Here is a 9,427-nt window from a genome sequence, read left to right as displayed (position 1 = left end):
AAATTATTTTCAAGTATACTATAGTACAAATGGATTGAAAACGTAATGAATCAAAAAAATATATATTTATAAAAATATTCACCGTTAAAAACGCGTGCGTTCGTACGTGCGTGCGTGCGTGCGTGCGTACATACGTTCGTTACGTTTTATAATTACGTAAATTTAAAAAAAAAAAAAAAAATAACCTAATAATTTATTTTTGTTAATCCAGTTTAATTAATTTATTATATTCAAAGACTTGAATTAATAATAATAATAATAATAATAATAATTCTAGGACTGGTTTTATTTTTGTTACGTGTGTTATTGGTTTTAAAATAGTCACACCCGTTCAGGACCGGCACAGAAATAATAATAATAATAATAATAATAATAATAAAAAAGATGAAAAGAAAATGTGGGGGGTGGGAGAGGGAGAGAGAGAGGAAGAGTTAAAAGTGTGCCAAAATATGCCAAAATGGTTGGCAAGTTTAATATTTATTATTTTTTCGGCATGTTGCGAGACATTTTTTTTTTTTTTTCCCTACTCTATTAATTAAATTCAAGAGCAAATGATAATAATGATGATAATAATGATGATAATAATACATTTTATATAACGAATTTATAAAAATTGATTTTTGTAAATGAAAATTTTATCTTTAATCGATATGAAATTATTGATGAGAAATCTTTTTTTTTTTTATTTATTTATTTTATAAACAATCTCCATGTTTGTTTTTCTTTAATTATTTTATATATAATTAATTTAAAATACAAAATGGATGCCGGCAGGTAAAAAATTTCCAAAAAAAAAAAACCAAATTTAAGGTAAAATTTATGATTTTCTTCCATTTTTTTTTTTTTAAATTTTTATAATTAAAACAAAATAAACTAACAAATTTAAATTATAGAAAAAAAAACTTATTATTATTATTATTATTATTTGTTAGGTAAAAAGTTTTTATAAAAAAAAAAAAAATTATTATTAAATTAACGAGAATGAAAACAATTTTTTTTTTTTTTTTTTTTTTTTAGAAAATTTAATTTACCGTAAAAATAATAATAATAATAATAATAGTAGGAATCCTTGTAAGTTGACTGATTTAAATAATAATAATAATTTAATAAGTTTTTTTTTATTATTCAAATTCTCAACCATGGGAAAAATAACAATAATAATAATAATAAATTTAAAAAATTTAAAATTTGTTTATTATTATTATTATTATGAACACGGTAAAAAGTTTGATTTTCTCAGGTTCAATGCGGCGCTTTCGTCGCCAAACTCTGGCAGCCATTTTTCTTCGCACATTTTCGAGAAATTACGAAAAGCATGACATGCGCAGTGTTTAATGTGACGGGAACCGGATCGAACGAACTGTACTCACCGTCGATTTTGTTGGTTTGTACTCAAAGAAAAATCAAAAAAAAAAAAAAAAAAAAAAAAAAAGAAAATCGGGAAAAATAAAAAAATTTACTCGATTTATCCGGGAAAATTAATAAATAATTGAAAAAAAAAGGTAAAATTCGTAAATTGTGAAAGTAATCAAATAGAAATTACAAAAAAAAATTTTGGATTTTATAAGTATTCGTTCGTCGCGAATTGATTTTTCAAATTCGCAATAGAAAAAACGGGATAGAATATTTTTTAACGGTTTTTTTTTTTTTTTCATTTAAAATGAAACGCACATTCGCGTTTTTCTAAAAATGATTTCATTAAGGATATAAGTTTGTCGAGGGTTTATTTTTTTTCTTATTGATTTAATCTTAAAAAACGTTATTATTAATTATTTATTACTACTTTTCTTTTTTTTTTTCTTTTTTTTTTCTAAATAAATTCGCCGGCCGTTATTTTTCGCGCAATCGATTGATTATACCGTAAATATTTCGAACGCGTTATAAAAATTTTTAAAGTATATTCCTAACGTATTTTCGCGACAATGTTTTTGGCGGAAAAATGATTTTGTCTCGATTTTACAATAATAATAATAATACTAGACGAAACGAAAAAAGGAAGAAGAAATCGATTTTTTTAAATGGTGAGTTTTTTTTTTTTTTTTACACACACACACACCTCTTATTTCAAATATCTAATAATAATAATAATAATAATAATAATAAAAATGTAATAATAATAATAATAATAACAACTGTTTTTTACTTTTTTTTAAAATTAACTTTGTATATGCACCGTAACCGTAGAGAGAGAAAAAAAAAACCTTTTTTCTTTTTGCAAAAGCAATAATAATAATAATAATAATTTTAAAGGTCAAGGGTCATGAGGGATTTTTTAAATTATTTAATTCTTTTTTAAAAACAAATCCGAAAAAAAAATGAAAAGAAAAAAGGTTAAAATTACCAAGTTTTAAATTAAAATTTGCAATCGTTATTATTATTATTATTATTATTATCTTTACGTTTTCGTTTGAATTTGATTTCGATTTCGTTTTCGAACGAGATTTTGCGAACTCTTGCGAGAATTACATTCAATTAGTTACCAACTGAAATCCACCCGAAAAAAAAAAAAAACCCGACCGCTTTTTTCGTTTGTCCAATCGTTTAACGCCTGAATTATTTTGCCAATATGGCCGACAGCAACAAAAAAAAAAAAAGGGTTGAAAGCGATAAAAAAAAAAAAAAATGACAAAGGTAATTATTATTATCATCATCATCATTATAAAAAATTAAAAGTAATTTTAATTGCGATTATTGTTTAATCATGTGACTTTATTGGAATGCGAGATTAGGAAGGGTAGGGTATGGGAGGGGAGGTGAGGGAAGGGGAAGGGGAAGGGGGAGAAACAGCAAAAAAGCAAAAACTTTTTCATTATTATTACGTTCCATTCGAAAATCCGTTATTTTTGAATTTTTTTCTCATTTGCATATTTATCTACGATTTTAAGTTTAAGCATTCGAAAATTTATTATTATTATTATTATTATTATTATTATTATCGATCGGTGAAATACATACGAAGCATTATATCTTTTTTTCATATGTTTTATTAATAATTAAAAAAGAAATAACAATAAAAATAAAAATAAAATTAATAGTTTTTTTTTTTAAAGCGAGAAAAAAATTTTGCATTCGCGAATAAATTAGTTATTTTTAAAACGTTTTTTTTTTTTTTTTTTTTTTTTTTTGTTTTTGGCCGCGGAAAAAGAAACGGAAATTTACCTAATGTTCGGTCGATTTCGAGAAAAATTTTCTTTTAAAAAAAAAAAAAAACCGTTTAAAATGGCGGAAATTTTTTTTTTTCTGTTTCGTTATTTGTCTCCGAAACAATTCATTGATTCTGCGAAGGACATTTGAACATTACTAACTACTACTACTATTTACGCTAATGCCACGACAATTTTTTATTAAATTTCGTACAAAATACATCTTACGTAACTGAAATAATAATGATGATAATTGATGTGTTATCGTGCGGTAAAAAAATTTTTAATTTGTAATTTTGTCGGCGGAGTTAATAATAATAATAATAATATAAATGGCACTAATTAATAATAATAATGATGATAATAATGAGTTTGAAAATTAATAACATAATTTTTTATAATTTTTCTCTCTCTCTCTCTCTCGTGCTAAAGTTATCGCATGCCTTGGAAGGTGTGTCGTCGTTAACAAACACACAATCTTTTATGTTATGTAACCTTTTTTTTTTTTTTTTTTTTATGTACTCTATAGATTTTAATAATAATAATGATAATCAGACCAAAGGTTAAATTATATTTCATTCATATACACATTCGCTTTACTTTTTCATCATGTTTATTTTATTTTATTTTATTTTATTTTTTTTTCAAGCAACCGTTAACCCCTTGGCATTGTAAATTTTATTATTATTATTATTATTTAAAAAAAAAAAAAACTATTTGATTTCAATGCATACAACACTACTAGTTGTAATAATAATTAAAAAAAAAAAAAAAAACGTTTTAGGTTATTGACACTTTTTTTTTTTTTTTAAATTAAATTAAAAAATTTGCTAGAATAATATAATGATTGAATAGTGACGAAGGAAAAACTTTACATATTTTTCCATTATCAACGTTAACCTTATCATAAATCATTTTATTATTATTATTAAATTATTTATAATAAATATTTCAAAATTAACAGAGAGAGAGGAGGGGGGAGGAAGGGAGAGAGAAACATTATCGAGACTCTTTCTCTCTCTCTCACTCATAAATAAAGAAGATTTTATAATTTTTCACATATCTTATGCAAAGGACATTCGTTGAATGTAATAATACGTCACGATAATCATGAGAGAGAGAGAGAGAGAGAGAGAGAGAGAGAGATCATTAAATTAATTATTATTATTATTTTCGCTTTTACTTCACAATGTCATTTTTTTTTGTTTTTTTTCTTATTTAAAATGTCACTTGTTTTTATTTTTTTTTTATTTTTTCACGGTACGGTACCGCCATCATTAAAATTTTGGTTTTTTATATTTTTTTTTTTTTTTTGCAATGTGTGATGATTTATTTTAAAATTTTCCACAATTTTTTATTGATTGGCAAAGATTTCTTCTTCTTTTACCCGTTTTTTACGTTTATCACTTTTATTATTATTATTATTAATATTGTCTTTGATTAATTTCGGTTTTGTAATACGACGGTGAAATCAAATCCTTTGTATATGTATCAGTTTAAACGGCGGCAACGCTCCTTTGCTAAAGTTGATACTTTATAAAAAAAAAAAAAATTATTATTACAAAGAAATAAATAAAATTACAATCATCATCATTTAATTATTAATAACAATTTGCCAACACGTTTAATTTTGCATAATTCATTGGTTTTCTTTTTTTTTTAAACAAAAAAAAAAAATACATAAATTTGTGTAAAAACTCAGAAAAGAAAAATAAGAAAGAACGTTAAAGTAATATTCCATTTCTTTTTTTAGGTTTAGTCTCTTGAGGATTAATTTTACCTTTTTTTCTTAATTTGCTTCTAGTATTTTATTGTTTTCGTGAAAATTGTTTTTTAAAACTATTTAAAATAAAATTTCGTAACAATAATTACATTTCTTTCTTATCATTATTTTTTTTTTTTGTTCTTTATGTCGAGTTTTCGAAAAACTTTTTTTTTTTTTTTTGGAAAATTTTCAATACCGTTGTATATGTATATATGTTCAGGTTTAGAATTTCATTTATTTATTTGTTTTTGTTGTTGTGGCAACCCTTAAATTTTTTTTTTTTTAAATGTCGAGTGAGAGAGAGAAGGAAAATTTACAGGCTTTGAATTTTAATAATTTATTAAATTCCCGGTTTGTTTACGAAATTGAGTTTTGAAAATAAAAAAAAATTTTTTTTTTTCTATTCTCGCGTATTGCTTTTCGTACCTTTTTTTTATTATTAAATTTTTTTTTTTTTTTTTTTTTTGTTATTAATAATAAATTTTTAATATAAAAATTAATATGGCGTTACTGCACATTTAATAACGAATGTTACGTATATAAATAATTAAAATTTTAAAAAAATGTTTTTTTGTGTTTTTTTTTTTTTTAATATTTATTTTAAATCAATGAAGTATTTGAATTGGCAAAACATTAGTTTTTTATTTTTTATTTTTTAGTTATTTTATTTTGTTTTATTTACATTGCATTTTGTTTATTTTGGCATGTAAAATTAAATTTTTGTTACGAAAAATTGTTATGTCTTATTTTTATTTTAACGAACGGTTAATATGACAATTGATGAATTATTATTATTTTTTGTTTTTGTTACTTTATCAACAGTTTAAATGTGTCTCGGATGGTTTTTATATATATATATATATTCCATAACGTAAAATAAATAATTATTTATATAATTAACATTTTGAAAAAATATCAGACGATTATTACAGATTTTTTTTTTTTTTTTTTTCGTTCAATCACGACGTGATTTTTTCTCTTTTTTTTTTTTTGCTGATTGTTAACAAAAACACTAATTCTAGAAATTAGAATGTATTATATTGCACAAATATATATATTTATTATATGTGAATATAATACCTTTTTCTTACCTGAAAAAAAATTTTGCAAATTGCTTAAAAGGATTTTCGTATTCTCTCTCTCTCTCTCTCTCTCTCTCTCTCTCTCTCTCTCTCTCTCTCTCTCTCTCCGTGTTTTCTTTTTGTAACCCTACACTTGACTAAAATTTTTTATTTTATTTAAAAACTACAAAATTTACAATTTTAAAAAACTATTCCAATTATTTATTATAAATTGTTCATTCAAGTATTTGAAGTTTAAATTTCCCCCCGCCCCCTCCTACTGAACGACTCTTTAAATATTTGTGTTAGAGAGTATTACGTTGTGGAAGGGGGGGAATTCAGCCTAAACTTGTTGGATAAATTTTTTACATAATCAATACAATCGATTATCAATCAATACTTTCGATTATTACAAATCTGTTTATTAAAAAAAAAAAAATATTTGAAATCCGCGTACAATTTTTTTTTTTTTTTTAAATTTACAAATGACTTATATTTAATATTTAATTTAAAATTTATCTTTTAATTAATTAATTAATTAATTAAATTATCAATATTATTATCGTTAATATAATTTAACTCGTAATTAATTAATTTTTTCAAATGAATGTATACGAATATAATAAGCGTATATGTATATATATATTGTATAAATATCGTGATGTAATTTTAATAATGTTTGATATTGCCATTTGACCTTTGAAATGTTAATATAAATTTGTACCGGGGGTAGAAACTCGCATGTAATAATAATAATAATAATAATAATAATCAATAATTTTTCTTTTCTTTTTTAATAATAATAATAATAATAATAAGGTTGGTTAGTTAGTTAGTTATTACATTTTATCATGCCAAAAGAAATTTTGTTTTTTTCTGTTTGTTTGTTTGTTTTGTTGCTTAAAAAATTAATCTATATTTTGTCTTTGTTAAATTTTTAATTTTTGTTATGAATCATTTTAACAATGATGATGATGATGATGATAATAATAATGTGAAATGAGTTTAGGTGAGAGAGGAAATATGCAATGTGAAACCTGTAGTCTAACGGTTTCAAATTTCAACAGCTCTTGCATTTATGAAATATATAATTCATTAGTAATAGACGTATGAGGTTTTTTTTTTATCAATAAAAACTCATCATTATGTTTTTAACAAAAAGAAAAGGTTTTACCATGCGGGTTAATAAAAAACAAAAAATTGTTTTGCGGTTATGTTATTAATTTATGTTATTTAATTTTTAAAGGCCGGTGATAATTTTTAGGTACAGGAACGGTTAAAATTTTGTTTGTAATTTAATATTTAAACTACAACTGTAACTTGTCATAGATTTTTTTTATTTAAATTTGATTGATTGCCAGGTGGCAGGTGATGATGATGATGTCCTCAGCCTGGATTTTATGGGAAAGTTGTAAAGGATAAAATCTCCGGACTTGAAGTGATTCTCATGTTTTTTTTGTTTTGTTTTGTGTAGACAGGAAGATTATTAAGGTCAAAATAATTCTGTCGCAGCATTTTGGGATGCCGACTTAGTTACCGTATGTCGTCGTCGGAAGAAAGGCCACAGCATGTTACTTTAAGCTAACACACACACACACACACACACACATTTTTTTAATATCAATCCAAGAATTTTATCTTTTTTCTTTATTTATTTCAATTCGACATTTTTTTTTTTTTTAATGATGTACTTACCTGTCCTCCCGGTTGTCGTTGTCGTTCGTTTAAAAATATTCGTTAAATTTTTTTCATTATTAAAAGTGTGGTCTCTTGAACTTTGTGAACAATTATAAAATCGATTGCGTTCTTGGCATAAATTAATTATATCTAAATAGTGAGGTTCGAATGCTAAATTGTCTTTGTTAGTCGGTTCATGCTAATTACGTTTAAAAAAAAAAAAAATTGTTTTCTTTTTAAGGTATTTTGTCACAAAGCAAAAAAAATCGGTCTTATCACCGAACTATCTTTAACTTTTTAATACCATGACGAAATAATAATATGAAGGATACGAATGAGAGTTTTAAAAGAAAATTGTTTTTAAATTAAATAAATAATAATAATACTAAAATAAATGACGTACGTACAAGAGCAGAAAAAATATTGTTTCGCGATCTCGCGGAATCTGTGAATTTTATCATTTATTCTTATAAACATTTTTGATTATTATTATTATTAATTGATTTAATTTTACAATTTGAATGAAAATGGGCGAAAAATGTGCGGGGAGGGGGGAAATGATGGCAAAGTATTATTATTATTATTATTAGTTTGTAACGCTTGAAATAAATTTTAAATGTTTACAGGAGTCATAAAATGTGTGATAAGTGTAACCGAGTTATACACGTATACCTTATATTTGCGTTCAGGTTATTATTCTGACAGTTAAAAAAAAATTTATTGTGCAATTTTTTTAAAATTTTACTTAAATTTTTTTTAAATTTTTGCAAAAGGAAATAAAACAGAAACAAAATTAAATTAAATTAAAAATTATTATTATTATTTATTCGTGAGAGAGCCAGACGAAATTTCCCCCCCCCCACCTCCCCCCTGTCGAATAATTTTACTCGCCATTTTAATTGATGTGTTTATATACGTATTATTATTATTATTATTATTATTATTTTTACGAGAAACTGGTTTTAAAACATTTTGAATTATATTTTTGTTGTTGTTGTTTTTATTATTATTATTATTTTGCAGACGCAAATCGAAAGAAGATGAAAAAATTTGAATTAATGAAATTTTTCGTTTTAATTTAAAAGTACAAAAAAAATTTCTATTAATAGATAATATAAAATGTTACGAAATATACGTTAGGATTACATCAGAAAAAAAAAACGTTAAGAAAATGGCATCCCTCCCGTGAACACAAAAATGGAAACGGGAAAAGGGGCGGGTGCGGAGGGGAGGGGAATTGTTTTTTTTTTTTTTCAGTTTTTCTTTTCAGGGCGTTTCTTTTTTCTTTTATTTTTTATTATCATTTATTTTTTTTTTGCTTACATTCGCTACTGTTGGGTAAAAAAAATTTTTTTAATTATCGTTATCATTATTATTATTTTTTTTTTGTTCTCCTAAAGAAAACAGCCTACGTATTAATTTTTTAAAGCTTTAGTTTCAAAAGTGGAGGAGAAAAAAAAAAAAATTAAAATTAATAAAATGTCGAAAGTTTTCTTTTTTTTTTTTTTTAATTGCATAATAAAACTTGACGTTTTTAAATTTTTATTATTATTATTATTTTTCTTAATTTTTTTTTTTTTTTATATTAATCGTTATGAAAAGGATATACGTGTGCTCCCCCCCCCCCAAAAAAAAAAAAAAAATTAATAATAATAATAAAGTTCACAGTTTATAAAATTTTAATTAAGCTTACTTTAATGTTCTTTATTTTTTTTTTTTTTAAAAGAAATAATTTTTACACCGGAAATACTTTGATTTAATACGAGAGAATTAAACAAAAA

The sequence above is a fragment of the Pediculus humanus genome, genomic scaffold (genome assembly GCF_000006295.1).
Source record: "Pediculus humanus corporis 1103172108306 genomic scaffold, whole genome shotgun sequence".
In the NCBI taxonomy this organism is placed as follows: domain Eukaryota; kingdom Metazoa; phylum Arthropoda; class Insecta; order Psocodea; family Pediculidae; genus Pediculus; species Pediculus humanus.
This window is presented reverse-complemented; position numbering follows the sequence as displayed.